The following is a 17,363-nucleotide window of genomic DNA, read 5'->3' as shown; positions in this document are numbered from 1 at the left end:
TGGGAGGTCTCTCTTGCAGCCGCTGCTATATTTTGTGGCTTTGTGAAATTTGCACGACAATCCTTGTGAACTGATTGACCAGCAGTAACATTTATCACGTCGCCTCGCTCTTTACTTGCGTTGTTGATTCCATTTGCACCTTTCTGACGAAGAACGACACCTGCTGCTATGTTCCAGATTGGTTTTTTGCAGATAACACACTCCATCTTACGTAACTGTCATGCAGACCATTTTGCAGGTTGTAGACTACGTTTTATTATCTGCACAAAGAAGAAATAACGCAAGCAACAAACAGGTTCTCTGGTCAAGATTCAAGGTCAACATGCAATTTGATCATATGCTCGATCGCAACAGCTTCTTCACCAAGATTTGTTTTGAAATGGTTCGAGAGGACTTCCCCAAATAAAGTAAACATCACAATTAAGTAAGCACGATGTTGAATAAATATCTATTCAAGAGTGGGTAATTATCTTGGTAGATTTAATGGAAATACTACGAGAGTCATTGTAAACCCATATGCCTTCTCGACTTTGACTTCTACGTTTAAAATCCATGAAATTTTTTTAGCTAAACCACCTTAATTCAGCTGGCAATTTGGACACTTTCCACTTCTAGAATTTCTTAGGACTTTTCATATGTTATAGAGCATAGTTTAATTAGCCAAACAACCATTATTTCGTTTCTGTTGCAATTTGTTTGAGGTTCGACCATTTTTTGACTTAGTTTTACTGGACTATCAAGCGATTTTCAGATCTCAATTGAAAGCTTCGATAAAGAAATTATGGAAACCTTCGTTTACATGGGATTTTTTCCATTTTAAAATATCTGTTAGTTTCAAATTTGGTATCATTGTGTGCCTTGAAAGTTCGGCTACTTCAATGTGAAATAATCGAAAAATTGATGCTTTTATCCAGAAAATGTTTACTGCAACCTTAAAAACAAATTCATTCCTCAGCAGATTTGTACGTAAACCAATCTCCTTTTATGGCTAAAAATTTTCCAGGATTGATTGATGTAGACGAGATTCTGTTTTGCTCCTTTTAGAATTGTCTTCGTTAAATCTAAGCAAGTCACTCTTTATAACCATGTACGACCGCACCTCTCTGTGTATCTGTCAACTTAAAGGGATAGGACATTTCAGCCAAAAGTGACATTTCATCAAATTTTTAGGTGATTGCCGCAGACATCCACTGGACGCCGCCACAGAAGATGACGTTGATGCATCAGTAGCAAAGAGGCAAACGCAAATGAAGAAAAGGTTTAGCGAATGAACCAAATCTCCATACAGAAATCCAATACAGACACTTTTTCCTAGTTTGTTATCGTTTTAAGTTTTAAAGATTTTTCATGCATAGAAACGCTGGAGGAAATTTCTTTCCCTATGGCATGTAAACTTGATTTCTCACATTCGCCTTTGTAAAGGCCCTTGCCCTTGAAGCTTTTGTGCCGCCTAAATGCTGAAAATAAAGTAGGGTAAGGGTAACTCTGAATAGAAAGCTGCTGTTTGGAGCCATCTATTGTCGGGAAATGTAGAAAGAAGTCCCTAAGTTAACGAGAAACAACCACTTCAATCGCGAGAAAAATAGGTCAATGCAAAATCAAGCCCCTTTCCTACCCCACCCCTAAATCTTTAGTAAATATATAATCTGAAACTACTCAGCACCTTGTCCCCTCAGACTCTTCAAGACTCTCCTTTTCGAGCGGTGTTCGAATGCCTATCTACGTCGGGAGCATTCCCCATCATTGATACATTGTTTATGTCCTCCTTTTAAGTTCGGCCTCGTCAATTGCCACCCTCGACAAGTTAAGAGAGTATTTTGAGAAAAAGCTTTAGAAATCGTCTATTGAATTTCTTTTGTTTGAAGTGAGAATCCTTTGAATTGTTGGTTTTTAGGAAAAATAATTTTTACTCGCTCGTCGAAAAGAGTAAAGTAAACGTCATTTTGTGGAATGGTAGCATGGATTGAGATTAATATTGCCTATTTTCTGTGTATTTTTCCTGTTTTGCGTTTTAAAGATATTTGATATTCCAGGCGGCCCGGCCCTCACCTCTTAGTGTTTTCACAAAGAGAGGCTTTTGTCTGAAATTGAATGGCCAGTGTTTCAGCTAGAAGTTGCATTATTGGCAAAACCATATACAGTATCAAATTCTAGTTTCGACCATTGGATGCGGGAGATTGCGGCCGTCCTTGTGGTATTTCGTTTTGTCGAATAGGACGAATTTTTGCAAAGTTATTCGACTTTTTCTTGGCTGTGAGCAAGGGGGATTCAGGTTTACATAAAGGCGTTCAGAAAAAACAATAGGCTTGTGATTCCCCGAGTTTCTAAAGATTTGGGTTTTTAGCGATTTACTCCAAAAGTATCACAGTTACAAGTTTTTGAGTGCATCCATGAGATGGGCCGTTTGATGCTAGATTTTTTGAGCTTTTCCCCGTAATTATAGGACCTGTTTTTGCCGAGTTATTGAGGATTTAGTGATTAAAACACGCAAAAAACGGTTTTTTGCAGTTTAAAAATCGAAAACAGCCGATAAAAATTCTGCAATGCGTTAAAAAAATTGCTGGTTTTTTGCTCGATTTTTTGAGCTATTGCTTGTCTTGTTCGAAGCTTGCGTTTCTGAATAAACTTGATTTTTCCGAAAAGTGCACTTTTCAAATTTTCTCAAATTTGCATCGCAGCGACCGATCAAGCTCAAACCGGTAATTGCGGTGGCGGTCGAAACTATTTCTTGAAAAACGGTGTTTAACTGAAATTTAAAAAAAGGAAAAGTCTGTGAACGGGTAAGGAAGCTTCCTAGATTCGATTTAATGCATTTAAAGCCGCATTTCTTGATTTTTTAAAGTTTCGATACGTTTGCCCTCATGTTGCTAGCCGCCCGCCGCCTGATCGGCTTGTTCGGTCAAAAGAGCTCGCAAAACTGGTTGATTTTCACAGTTCTTTAGACAATACTGTTATTTTTTATTTGTTTTTGGACATGAGAGAAGAATATCTTATCTGCAAGGCCAATAACTTTGACAGCTAAACTTTGGCTTTTGGAGAACTCCCCTTAATCAGTAAATCAAATTGAAAAAGTGAGAAAGCTTCAGAAAAAAACACTGCACTTTTACTGAGTTTTGGTGATTGAAAAGATTGGCTTCAACTATCTATAAAAGCTCTTTCCCTGAAAAAAACCCGGCAAGAAACTAAAAATCAGCTTACGAAAGACCCTCTTACTTCGGTCGATGGGCTTTACAACCGGCAACTTGAAATCATACAATATATACACGTCAGCTTACTAAATATACACGAACGATTGTAAATTGATTAGGAAAGGCTAGAAACTTCTAGAGAAAATAGCAAAATGTCTAGAGAAAACAGCAAAAGGAGATTGCGTGATTCAAGCTAGTATGCGATCAGCAACATCGATGGAACAAGGCGATAGATCCAACAAAGATGCAGCAAAAGAGCTTTTTTGATTTGTTAACAGTTTAAAACAAATGTTTTTCTAGAATTTTCCAGAATAGAAACAAAAGAACTAAATAAATCAGCAAGTTTTGCAAGCTTTTTTGACCGAACCAGCCGATCAGGCGGCGGGCGGCTAGCAACATGAGGGCAAACGTATCGAAACTTTAAAAAATCAAGAAATGCGGCTTTAAATGCATTAAATCGAATCTAGGAAGCTTCCTTACCCGTTCACAGACTTTTCCTTTTTTTAAATTTCAGTTAAACACCGTTTTTCAAGAAATAGTTTCGACCGCCACCGCAATTACCGGTTTGAGCTTGATCGGTCGCTGCGATGCAAATTTGAGAAAATTTGAAAAGTGCACTTTTCGGAAAAATCAAGTTTATTCAGAAACGCAAGCTTCGAACAAGACAAGCAATAGCTCAAAAAATCGAGCAAAAAACCAGCAATTTTTTTAACGCATTGCAGAATTTTTATCGGCTGTTTTCGATTTTTAAACTGCAAAAAACCGTTTTTTGCGTGTTTTAATCACTAAATCCTCAATAACTCGGCAAAAACAGGTCCTATAATTACGGGGAAAAGCTCAAAAAATCTAGCATCAAACGGCCCATTTCATGGATGCACTCAAAAACTTGTAACTGTGATACTTTTCGAGTAAATCGCTAAAAACCCAAGTCTTTAGAAACTCGGGGAATCACAAGCCTTTTGTTTTTTCTGAACGCCTTTATGTAAACCTGAATCCCCCTTGCTCACAGCCAAGAAAAAGTCGAATAACTTTGCAAAAATCCGTCCTATTCGACAAAACGAAATACCACAAGGACGGCCGCAATCTCCCGCATTCAATGGTCGAAACTAGAATTTGATACTGTATATGGTTTTGCCAATAATGCAACTTCTAGCTGAAACACTGGCCATTCAATTTCAGACAAAAGCCTCTCTTTGTGAAAACACTAAGAGGTGAGGGCCGGGCCGCCTGGAATATCAAATATCTTTAAAACGCAAAACAGGAAAAATACACAGAAAATAGGCAATATTAATCTCAATCCATGCTACCATTCCACAAAAGGACGTTTACTATACCCTTTTCGATGAGCGAGTAAAAATTATCTTTCCAAAAAACAAACAATTCAAAGGATTCTCACTTCAAACAAAAGAAATTCAATAGACGATTTCTAAAGCTTTATCTCAAAATACTCTCTTAACTTGTCGAGGGTGGCAATTGACAAGGCCGAACTTAAAAGGAGGACATAAACAATGTATCAATGATGGGGAATGCTCCCGATGGAGATGGGCATCTTTTCGCAGTAGGTAGACACTGGTCGTTCACCGTTTGAAAAGGAGAGTTTAAGATGGCAATAAAGGTGTTGATTAGTTCCAGAATATGCATTTACTATGGATGCAGGGGTAGGGGTCGGAAAGGGGTTTGATATTGCCAGTGGCGTCGCGACCGGGGAGTGGCACACCCCCCAAAAGTATCCCGATAGTAAATTTCAGGTTATGTCCGCCCAGTGGAAGAAACGCTTTAGAGCCCTTTAGGAATTTCACAGACCGTCATGTCTTAAGATCAAAAACTGATATGAAGGAAGGTAAACAAACTAATGACTTGAAGATTTCAAGATTTCTTGTTGGCACAAAATCTAAAAATCAAGCCCTCTTTATGTAAAATTGTGCCTTGTGTCCATTTCCTTTAAAGTTCTCGGTAGAAGCGTCAACTGCAATTCATAATGAGCTCCAAATTTTTTGAAACATTCAAAAGGCATGCTAAGATGGAAAGAGAGATCTAGATTGACAACAAGTGCTGTTTGTTACATATCTCTGCTGATCAATTTGTTTGCAAAAATGAAACAATTTTCAATAGGATTAAGAGGATTGCTTTAGAAAAAATTGGTTAAAAGAGTGTAATTTCCAGGGAACAGGAAGGATCAAAATTTTCTAGTCCTTCGGTGGTAGCCATGGTGCCGCCTAGGGTAGTTATATCCATGCCAGTCCCAATATACAGATTTGACAAAACTATTAGAAAAGTCCGTTATTATCATATAAAAATGAGCGTTGCGAATTATATGCCACACCGTTAGATTAGCAAAATTGATTGCAGAAGTTTGTTTCAGCAACTTAAGAATTTCAGGTAATTGTTTTCCCATCAGGTAAATTTGTTGTCCACACCCCCCTCCCCCCCAGCAAGGCTTGCTTTGCGATTGCCCTGGATATTGCATTGACCTACAATGCCTGCCAAAAGTCTTGGAGCACTGACATCAATTTCCAAGGTCAAAACCAATCATCCCCCTCTCCCCCACGGAACAATGTTGGTTTACCATCAAACGGATTAGGATTTTAGGAAGCACTTTCTTTTGCGCTTCTTTAATGATATTTCTCTAAATCATCAACATTGTTTGAGGGGGAAGGGGGCGGAAGTAGCAAATTTTTTTCATGAAAGGAATGAAAGATATCAAATGCAGCGTAAATTGGTGGGTGTTCCAAGTACTTTTGGCAGGCATTGTATGTTCTTCGCGATCGAAGAGGGTGTGTTTATCGTTAACTTAGGGACTCCTTTGTATGTTTCCCGACAATGAATGGCTCTAAATAGCAGCTTTCCATTCAGAGTTATCCTACTTAATTTAGAGCAGTAAGGACGAACGTTTTCGGTAGTTAGGCGGCGCATAAGCTTTAAAGGCGAGGGGGGGGGGCATTCCACTCTGGAGCTAAAGGCGACTGGACAAGTTACAGGGAGATGTTACAAGGTCGAGCGTGAGAAATCAAGTTTACATGCCATATGGAAAGGAACTCTCTGCAATGGTCTTGTGGCTGGAAAATTGTTAAAGATGTAAACGATTACAAACTAGGAAAGTGTCTGTCTTGGATTTCTGTATAGAGACTTGATTCATCTGGTAAAACTTTTCTTCATTTTCGTTTGCCTCTTTGCTACTGATGCATCAACGTCATCTTCTGTTGTGACGTCCACTAGGTGTCTGCAGCAACGAAATTTCACCTAAAAATTTGATGAAAATATCACTTTTAGCTTAAATGTCTTATCCCTTAAAATTGACAGCTATACAGAGAGGTGCCTTCGTACATGGTTCTAAAGGGTGACTGTGTTGTTGGTTTCTTTGAGGTGCTTTGCCTTTTACGGTATTCCATAGCTTACATTTAACGAAGACAATTCTAAAAGAAACAAAACAGAATCTCGTTTACTTCAATTAATCCTGGAAAATTTTTAGCCATAAAAAGCGTTTGTTTTACATACAAATCTGCTGAGAAAAGAAACTTGTTTTTAAAGAAGGAAATCCTCTTACGAAATTTAGGTTCACGGCGAGTCCCCTTCAAAGACGACCCTCAAAGCACATACTTCTTCCATTAAATTTTCGAAGAGTTTTAGAACAAATTTTAAGCATTTTTTTTTCTGAATTGATGTTATAAAGATAATGGTTTGTTTTTAATTAGCGAGGCTTGCAGAGACTGCTTGCTTTTTTGTGTCGTTAGCAAAACCAAGTTCGCAAACTCAGTCAAATCTATTCGTAACCAAAGTTGGCAACTTCAATAAAGAGCTTATAGAAGTCGTTTGAAAGTTTTTCTAATGATATCTCAACGGACTCTTTGCGATGAAATATTTATTTGATGCATCAGTTTTGATATAGAATTTGAAAAGTGTGCCGGGAATCGAGCTCTTTGCTGGATCGAAAATGATCTAAAAGGAGTATTGGCGCGTGATTGGCTATTTGGTTTCGCCTCTCTAGTGATTTTCGATCCTAGACGTTGTTTTCGGTTTTCTATGCAGACTTGATATTAGCCATTGTCATTTGATCATTGTCATTGGTTGTATTTATAATTATTCGACCTTGATCATTGATAATTTTGCAAATAATCATCATTAGTGACAGTTTAATAAAATTTGCGATTTCCTGCTTGTACAACAGTTTGTTGATGCCTCAGATAGTAATTTATCAATGACTTGTATGGCATTCAAGTTGTATCTGTTGTATACCCCAGAGGCATCAATTTTGTTGTGTTCTTACGCAATCTCCCGACCCAATTATCCTGTGGATATACCTTTGTTTGAAGGTGGTTAGCAGGGAGCACCCCCAGAGAAAAAGAACAAGTAAATATTTGGAGTTTCAACATAAACATATCGCGCTAAAGGGTGCTTTTCCTACTACACAGAATGGAGCATGGAAGAGGGAAAGGCTACTCACCGAAAAAAAGCAATTCGCAGGCTTGAGAATATGGAATATTTTCTAGGAGCGTTTAATAACCCACCCAGAAAAGCTTATAGTATGGTGAAAAAAATACATGCATTTCTTGCATCCATTTGGTACCAAAAGGTTTCATTATAATTACGTCAATAGAATAAGGCGGAAATTTTATCCTTTTGGGGGTTTGAGGACATTGCACGCCGTCCTGGATACTAGCAAAGTGCAAATTTATCTCTTTATGAAAGATGCTGATAATGATAAATTGTAAAAAACAAAGAAAGATGCAGCATAAATTACTGAGGGTAAAAGAAAATTTTAATGTGCTGTACAAAGTCTTTCAAAGAAACTCCAAAACAAAGGTCCATACAGCTATGTAGAAGTAGAAATTGATAGGAAAGAAAATAAAATCAACGAAGGATTTTAAATAAACTCTAAAGCAAAGCTTCCTAAAACAACATAGCAATAAAAATTGACAAAGAAGATAATAGAAAACAACAAAGGATTTTAAAGAAACTCTGAAGCAAAGCTTCCTACAACATCCTAGCTTTTAAAATTGACAGGCAAGAAAATAAACTCAACGAAGGCTTTTAGAGAAACTCTAAAGTAAAGCTCCCTGCAGCAACGTAGTAATAAAAATTGACAAGCCAGAAAATAAAAATGAGGAAGGATTTTAGAGAAACTCTAAAGCAAAGCTCCCTGCAGCAACGTAGTAATAAAAATTGACAAGCCAGAAAATAAAAATGAGAAAAGGAATTTAGAGAAACTCTAAAGCAAAGCTCCCTGCAGCAACGTAGTAATAAAAATTGACAGGCCAGAAAATAAAAACGAGGAAGGATTTTAGAGAAACTCTAAAGCAAACCTCCCTCCAGCAACGTAGTAATAAAAATTGACAAGCCAGAAAAAAAAAACGAGGAAGGATTTTAGAGAAACTCTAAAGCAAAGCTCCCTGCAGCAACGTAGTAATAAAAATTGACAGGCCAGAAAATAAAAACGAGGAAGGATTTTAGAGAAACTCTAAAGCAAAGTTCCCTGCAGCAACGTAGCAATAACAATTGACAGGCCAGAAAATAAAAACAACGAAGGATTTTAGAGAAACTCTAAAGCAAAGCTCCCTCCAGCAACGTAGTAATAAAAATTGACAAGCCAGAAAAAAAAAACGAGGAAGGATTTTAGAGAAACTCTAAAGCAAAGCTCCCTGCAGCAACGTAGTAATAAAAATTGACAAGCCAGAAAAAAAAAACGAGGAAGGATTTTAGAGAAACTCTAAAGCAAAGCTCCCTGCAGCAACGTAGCAATAAAAATTAACAGGCCAGAAAATAAAAACGAGGAAGGATTTTAGAGAAACTCTAAAGCAAAGCTCCCTGCAGCAACGTAGTAATAAAAATTGACAGGCCAGAAAATAAAAACGAGGAAGGATTTTAGAGAAACTCTAAAGCAAACCTCCCTCCAGCAACGTAGTAATAAAAATTGACAGGCCAGAAAATAAAAACGAGGAAGGATTTTATAGAAACTCTAAAGCAAAGCTCCCTGCAGCAACGTAGCAATAAAAATTGACAGGCCAGAAAATAAAAACGAGTAAGGATTTTAGAGAAACTCTAAAGCAAAGCTCCCTGCAGCAACGTAGCAATAAAAATTGACAGGCCAGAAAATAAAAACGAGGAAGGATTTTAGAGAAACTCTAAAGCAAAGTTCCCTGCAGCAACGTAGCAATAAAAATTGACAAGCCAGAAAATAAAAACGAGGAAGGATTTTAGAGAAACTCTAAAGCAAAGCTCCCTCCAGTAACGTAGTAATAAAAATTGACAGGCCAGAAAATAAAAACGAGGAAGGATTTTATAGAAACTCTAAAGCAAAGCTCCCTGCAGCAACGTAGTAATAAAAATTGACAGGCCAGAAAATAAAAACGAGGAAGGATTTTAGAGAAACTCTAAAGCAAAGCTCCCTCCAGTAACGTAGTAATAAAAATTGACAGGCCAGAAAATAAAAACGAGGAAGGATTTTATAGAAACTCTAAAGCAAAGCTCCCTGCAGCAACGTAGTACTAAAAATTGACAGGCCAGAAAATAAAAACGAGGAAGGATTTTAGAGAAACTCTAAAGCAAAGCTCCCTGCAGCAACGTAGCAATAAAAATTGACAGGCCAGAAAATAAAAACGAGGAAGGATTTTAGAGAAACTCTAAAGCAAAGCTCCCTGCAGCAACGTAGCAATAAAAATTGACAGGCCATAAAATAAAAACGAGGAAGGATTTTATAGAAACTCTAAAGCAAAGCTCCCTGCAGCAACGTAGCAATAAAAATTGACAGGCCAGAAAATAAAAACGAGGAAGGATTTTATAGAAACTCTAAAGCAAAGCTCCCTCCAGCAACGTAGTAATAAAAATTGACAGGCCAGAAAATAAAAACGAGGAAGGAATTTATAGAAACTCTAAAGCAAAGCTCCCTGCAGCAACGTAGTAATAAAAATTGACAGGCCAGAAAATAAAAACTAGGAAGGATTTTAGAGAAACTCTAAAGCAAAGCTCCCTGCAGCAACGTAGTAATAAAAATTGACAGGCCAGAAAATAAAAACAACGAAGGATTTTATAGAAACTCTAAAGCAAAGCTCCCTGCAGCAACGTAGTAATAAAAATTGACAGGCCAGAAAATAAAAACAACGAAGGATTTTAGAGAAACTCTAAAGCAAAGCTCCCTGCAGCAACGTAGTAATAAAAATTGACAGGCCAGAAAATAAAAACAACGAAGGATTTTATAGAAACTCTAAAGCAAAGCTCCCTGAAGCAACGTAGTAATAAAAATTGACAGGCCAGAAAATAAAAACGAGGAAGAATTTTAGAGAAACTCTAAAGCAAAGCTCCCTGCAGCAACGTAGTAATAAAAATTGACAGGCCAGAAAATAAAAACAACGAAGGATTTTATAGAAACTCTAAAGCAAAGCTCCCTGCAGCAACGTAGTAATAAAAATTGACAGGCCAGAAAATAAAAACGAGGAAGGATTTTAGAGAAACTCTAAAGCAAAGCTCCCTGCAGCAACGTAGTAATAAAAATTGACAGGCCAGAAAATAAAAAAAACAACGAAGGATTTTAGAGAAACTCTAAAGCAAAGCTCCCTGCAGCAACGTAGTAATAAAAATTGACAGGCCAGAAAATAAAAACGAGGAAGGATTTTATAGAAACTCTAAAGCAAAGCTCCCTGCAGCAACGTAGTAATAAAAATTGACAGGCCAGAAAATAAAAACAACGAAGGATTTTAGAGAAACTCTAAAGCAAAGCTCCCTGCAGCAACGTAGCAATAAAAATTGACAGGCCAGAAAATAAAAATAAGGAAGGCTTTTAGAGAAACTCTAAAGCAAAGCTCCCTGCAGCAACGTAGTAATAAAAATTGACAAGCCAGAAAATAAAAACGAGGAAGGATTTTAGAGAAACTCTAAAGCAAAGCTCCCTGCAGCAACGTAGCAATAAAAATTGACAAGCCAGAAAATAAAAACGAGGAAGGATTTTAGAGAAACTATAAAGCAAAGCTCCCTGCAGCAACGTAGCAAAAAAAATTGACAGGCCAGAAAATAAAAACAACTAAGGATTTTAGAGAAACTCTAAAGCAAAGCTCCCTGCAGCAACGTAGTAATAAAAATTGACAAGCCAGAAAATAAAAACGAGGAAGGATTTTAGAGAAACTCTAAAGCAAAGCTCCCTGCAGCAACGTAGTAATAAAAATTGACAAGCCAGAAAATAAAAACGAGGAAGGATTTTAGAGAAACTCTAAAGCAAAGCTCCCTGCAGCAACGTAGTAATAAAAATTGACAAGCCAGAAAATAAAAACGAGGAAGGATTTTAGAGAAACTCTAAAGCAAAGCTCCCTGCAGCAACGTAGTAATAAAAATTGACAAGCCAGAAAATAAAAACGAGGAAGGATTTTAGAGAAACTCTAAAGCAAAGCTCCCTGCAGCAACGTAGTAATAAAAATTGACAGGCCAGAAAATAAAAACAACGAAGGATTTTAGAGAAACTCTAAAGCAAAGCTCCCTGCAGCAACGTAGTAATAAAAATTGACAAGCCAGAAAATAAAAACAACGAAGGATTTTAGAGAAACTCTAAAGCAAAGCTCCCTGCAGCAACGTAGCAATAAAAATTGACAGGCCAGAAAATAAAAACGAGGAAGGATTTTAGAGAAACTCTAAAGCAAAGCTCCCTGCAGCAACGTAGTAATAAAAATTGACAGGCCAGAAAATAAAAACAACGAAGGATTTTAGAGAAACTCTAAAGCAAAGCTCCCTGCAGCAACGTAGTAATAAAAATTGACAGGCCAGAAAATAAAAACAACGAAGGATTTTAGAGAAACTCTAAAGCAAAGCTCCCTGCAGCAACGTAGCAATAAAAATTGACAGGCCAGAAAATAAAAATAAGGAAGGATTTTAGAGAAACTCTAAAGCAAAGCTCCCTGCAGCAACGTAGTAATAAAAATTGACGAGCCAGAAAATAAAAACGAGGAAGGATTTTAGAGAAACTCTAAAGCAAAGCTCCCTGCAGCAACGTAGCAATAAAAATTGACAGGCCAGAAAATAAAAACAACGAAGGATTTTAGAGAAACTCTAAAGCAAAGCTCCCTGCAGCAACGTAGCAATAAAAATTGACAGGCCAGAAAATAAAAACAACGAAGGATTTTAGAGAAACTCTAAAGCAAAGCTCCCTGCAGCAACGTAGCAATAAAAATTGACAGGCCAGAAAATAAAAACAACGAAGGATTTTAGAGAAACTCTAAAGCAAAGTTCCCTGCAGCAACGTAGCAATAAAAATTGACAGGCCAGAAAATAAAAACAACGAAGGATTTTAGAGAAACTCTAAAGCAAAGCTCCCTGCAGCAACGTAGCAATAAAAATTGACAGGCTAGAAAATAAAAACAACGAAGGATTTTAGAGAAACTCTAAAGCAAAGCTCCCTGCAGCAACGTAGCAATAAAAATTGACAGGCCAGAAAATAAAAACAACGAAGGATTTTAGAGAAACTCTAAAGCAAAGCTCCCTGCAGCAACGTAGTAATAAAAATTGACAGGCCAGAAAATAAAAAGAACTAAGGATTTTAGAGAAACTCTAAAGCAAAGCTCCCTGCAGCAACGTAGTAATAAAAATTGAAAAGCAAGAAAATAAAAACGAAGAAGGATTTTAGAGAAACTCTAAAGCAAAGCTCCCTGCAGCAACGTAGCAAAAAAAATTGACAAGCCAGAAAATAAAAAGAACGAAGGATTTTAGAGAAACTCTAAAGCAAAGCTCCCTGCAGCAACGTAGCAAAAAAAATTGACAGGCAACAAAATAAAAACAGCGAAGGATTTTAGAGAATCTCTAAAGCAAAACTCCCTACAGCAACTTTACAATAAAAATTGACAGGCAACAAAATAGAAACAGCAAAGGATTTTATAGAAACTCTAAAGCAAAGCTCCCTGCAGCAACGTAGTAATAAAAATTGACAAGCCAGAAAATAAAAAGAACGAAGGATTTTAGAGAAACTCTAAAGCAAAGCTCCCTGCAGCAACGTAGCAAAAAAAATTGACAGGCCAGAAAATAAAAACGAAGAAGGATTTTAGAGAAACTCTAAAGCAAAGCTCCCTGCAGCAACGTAGCAAAAAAAATTGACAGGCCAGAAAATAAAAACAACTAAGGATTTTAGAGAAACTCTAAAGCAAAGCTCCCTGCAGCAACGTAGCAAAAAAAATTGACAGGCCAGAAAATAAAAACGAAGAAGGATTTTAGAGAAACTCTAAAGCAAAGCTCCCTGCAGCAACGTAGCAAAAAAAATTGACAGGCCAGAAAATAAAAACGAAGAAGGATTTTAGAGAAACTCTAAAGCAAAGCTCCCTGCAGCAACGTAGCAAAAAAAATTGAGAGGCCAGAAAATAAAAACAACTAAGGATTTTAGAGAAACTCTAAAGCAAAGCTCCCTGCAGCAACGTAGTAATAAAAATTGAAAAGCAAGAAAATAAAAACGAAGAAGGATTTTAGAGAAACTCTAAAGCAAAGCTCCCTGCAGCAACGTAGCAAAAAAAATTGAAAAGCAAGAAAAAAAAAACGAAGAAGGATTTTAGAGAAACTCTAAAGCAAAGCTCCCTGCAGCAACGTAGCAAAAAAAATTGAAAAGCAAGAAAATAAAAACGAAGAAGGATTTTAGAGAAACTCTAAAGCAAAGCTCCCTGCAGCAACGTAGCAAAAAAAATTGAAAAGCAAGAAAAAAAAAACGAAGAAGGATTTTAGAGAAACTCTAAAGGAAAGCTCCCTGCAGCAACGTAGCAAAAAAAATTGAAAAGCAAGAAAATAAAAACGAAGAAGGATTTTAGAGAAACTCTAAAGCAAAGCTCCCTGCAGCAACGTAGCAAAAAAAATTGACAAGCCAGAAAATAAAAACAACTAAGGATTTTAGAGAAACTCTAAAGCAAAGCTCCCTGCAGCAACGTAGTAATAAAAATTGAAAAGCAAGAAAATAAAAACGAAGAAGGATTTTAGAGAAACTCTAAAGCAAAGCTCCCTGCAGCAACGTAGCAAAAAAAATTGACAGGCCAGAAAATAAAAACAACTAAGGATTTTAGAGAAACTCTAAAGCAAAGCTCCCTGCAGCAACGTAGTAATAAAAATTGACAAGCCAGAAAATAAAAACGAGGAAGGATTTTAGAGAAACTCTAAAGCAAAGCTCCCTGCAGCAACGTAGTAATAAAAATTGACAAGCCAGAAAATAAAAACGAGGAAGGATTTTAGAGAAACTCTAAAGCAAAGCTCCCTGCAGCAACGTAGTAATAAAAATTGACAGGCCAGAAAATAAAAATAAGGAAGGATTTTAGAGAAACTCTAAAGCAAAGCTCCCTGCAGCAACGTAGTAATAAAAATTGACAAGCCAGAAAATAAAAACGAGGAAGGATTTTAGAGAAACTCTAAAGCAAAGCTCCCTGCAGCAACGTAGTAATAAAAATTGACAAGCCAGAAAATAAAAACGAGGAAGGATTTTAGAGAAACTCTAAAGCAAAGCTCCCTGCAGCAACGTAGTAATAAAAATTGACAAGCCAGAAAATAAAAACGAGGAAGGATTTTAGAGAAACTCTAAAGCAAAGCTCCCTGCAGCAACGTAGTAATAAAAATTGACAAGCCAGAAAATAAAAACGAGGAAGGATTTTAGAGAAACTCTAAAGCAAAGCTCCCTGCAGCAACGTAGTAATAAAAATTGACAGGCCAGAAAATAAAAACAACGAAGGATTTTAGAGAAACTCTAAAGCAAAGCTCCCTGCAGCAACGTAGTAATAAAAATTGACAAGCCAGAAAATAAAAACAACGAAGGATTTTAGAGAAACTCTAAAGCAAAGCTCCCTGCAGCAACGTAGCAATAAAAATTGACAGGCCAGAAAATAAAAACGAGGAAGGATTTTAGAGAAACTCTAAAGCAAAGCTCCCTGCAGCAACGTAGTAATAAAAATTGACAGGCCAGAAAATAAAAACAACGAAGGATTTTAGAGAAACTCTAAAGCAAAGCTCCCTGCAGCAACGTAGTAATAAAAATTGACAGGCCAGAAAATAAAAACAACGAAGGATTTTAGAGAAACTCTAAAGCAAAGCTCCCTGCAGCAACGTAGCAATAAAAATTGACAGGCCAGAAAATAAAAATAAGGAAGGATTTTAGAGAAACTCTAAAGCAAAGCTCCCTGCAGCAACGTAGTAATAAAAATTGACGAGCCAGAAAATAAAAACGAGGAAGGATTTTAGAGAAACTCTAAAGCAAAGCTCCCTGCAGCAACGTAGCAATAAAAATTGACAGGCCAGAAAATAAAAACAACGAAGGATTTTAGAGAAACTCTAAAGCAAAGCTCCCTGCAGCAACGTAGCAATAAAAATTGACAGGCCAGAAAATAAAAACAACGAAGGATTTTAGAGAAACTCTAAAGCAAAGCTCCCTGCAGCAACGTAGCAATAAAAATTGACAGGCCAGAAAATAAAAACAACGAAGGATTTTAGAGAAACTCTAAAGCAAAGTTCCCTGCAGCAACGTAGCAATAAAAATTGACAGGCCAGAAAATAAAAACAACGAAGGATTTTAGAGAAACTCTAAAGCAAAGCTCCCTGCAGCAACGTAGCAATAAAAATTGACAGGCTAGAAAATAAAAACAACGAAGGATTTTAGAGAAACTCTAAAGCAAAGCTCCCTGCAGCAACGTAGCAATAAAAATTGACAGGCCAGAAAATAAAAACAACGAAGGATTTTAGAGAAACTCTAAAGCAAAGCTCCCTGCAGCAACGTAGTAATAAAAATTGACAGGCCAGAAAATAAAAAGAACTAAGGATTTTAGAGAAACTCTAAAGCAAAGCTCCCTGCAGCAACGTAGTAATAAAAATTGAAGAGCCAGAAAATAAAAACAACTAAGGATTTTAGAGAAACTCTAAAGCAAAGCTCCCTGCAGCAACGTAGTAATAAAAATTGAAAAGCAAGAAAATAAAAACGAAGAAGGATTTTAGAGAAACTCTAAAGCAAAGCTCCCTGCAGCAACGTAGCAAAAAAAATTGACAGGCCAGAAAATAAAAACAACTAAGGATTTTAGAGAAACTCTAAAGCAAAGCTCCCTGCAGCAACGTAGCAAAAAAAATTGACAAGCCAGAAAATAAAAAGAACGAAGGATTTTAGAGAAACTCTAAAGCAAAGCTCCCTGCATCAACGTAGCAAAAAAAATTGACAGGCCAGAAAATAAAAAGAACGAAGGATTTTAGAGAAACTCTAAAGCAAAGCTCCCTGCAGCAACGTAGTAATAAAAATTGACAAGCCAGAAAATAAAAAGAACGAAGGATTTTAGAGAAACTCTAAAGCAAAGCTCCCTGCAGCAACGTAGCAAAAAAAATTGACAGGCCAGAAAATAAAAACGAAGAAGGATTTTAGAGAAACTCTAAAGCAAAGCTCCCTGCAGCAACGTAGCAAAAAAAATTGACAGGCCAGAAAATAAAAACAACTAAGGATTTTAGAGAAACTCTAAAGCAAAGCTCCCTGCAGCAACGTAGTAATAAAAATTGAAAAGCAAGAAAATAAAAACGAAGAAGGATTTTAGAGAAACTCTAAAGCAAAGCTCCCTGCAGCAACGTAGCAAAAAAAATTGACAAGCCAGAAAATAAAAAGAACGATGGATTTTAGAGAAACTCTAAAGCAAAGCTCCCTGCAGCAACGTAGCAAAAAAAATTGACAGGCAACAAAATAAAAACAGCGAAGGATTTTAGAGAATCTCTAAAGCAAAACTCCCTACAGCAACTTTACAATAAAAATTGACAGGCAACAAAATAGAAACAGCAAAGGATTTTATAGAAACTCTAAAGCAAAGCTCCCTGCAGCAACGTAGTAATAAAAATTGACAAGCCAGAAAATAAAAAGAACGAAGGATTTTAGAGAAACTCTAAAGCAAAGCTCCCTGCAGCAACGTAGCAAAAAAAATTGACAGGCCAGAAAATAAAAACGAAGAAGGATTTTAGAGAAACTCTAAAGCAAAGCTCCCTGCAGGAACGTAGCAAAAAAAATTGACAGGCCAGAAAATAAAAACAACTAAGGATTTTAGAGAAACTCTAAAGCAAAGCTCCCTGCAGCAACGTAGTAATAAAAATTGACAGGCCAGAAAATAAAAACGAAGAAGGATTTTAGAGAAACTCTAAAGCAAAGCTCCCTGCAGCAACGTAGCAAAAAAAATTGACAGGCCAGAAAATAAAAACGAAGAAGGATTTTAGAGAAACTCT

The 17,363-nt window shown here is 36.8% G+C and overlaps 2 long non-coding RNA genes across 2 annotated transcripts in view; one reads left to right on the top strand and one right to left on the bottom strand.

The window, feature by feature from the left end:
• LOC148960225 (uncharacterized) overlaps positions 1-2,153 on the top strand; it is a 28,835-nt gene extending 26,682 nt beyond the window's left edge. Inside the window, exon 3 of the long non-coding RNA XR_016145320.1 lies at positions 1,171-2,153. This is a non-coding gene — a long non-coding RNA (uncharacterized LOC148960225). The remainder of the gene's footprint in view (positions 1-1,170) is intronic.
• A 2,694-nt stretch (positions 2,154-4,847) lies between these two features.
• LOC135689969 (uncharacterized) overlaps positions 4,848-17,363 on the bottom strand; it is a 32,932-nt gene continuing 20,416 nt past the window's right edge. Inside the window, exon 3 of the long non-coding RNA XR_010516569.2 lies at positions 4,848-6,428. This is a non-coding gene — a long non-coding RNA (uncharacterized LOC135689969). The remainder of the gene's footprint in view (positions 6,429-17,363) is intronic.

This window comes from Rhopilema esculentum, chromosome 5, assembly GCF_057945365.1.
Source record: "Rhopilema esculentum isolate cy_ngs chromosome 5, ASM5794536v1, whole genome shotgun sequence".
Classification (NCBI taxonomy): Eukaryota; Metazoa; Cnidaria; class Scyphozoa; order Rhizostomeae; family Rhizostomatidae; genus Rhopilema; species Rhopilema esculentum.
The sequence above is the reverse complement of the archived record's forward strand: the minus strand, read 5'-3'. Positions and strand labels throughout refer to the sequence as shown.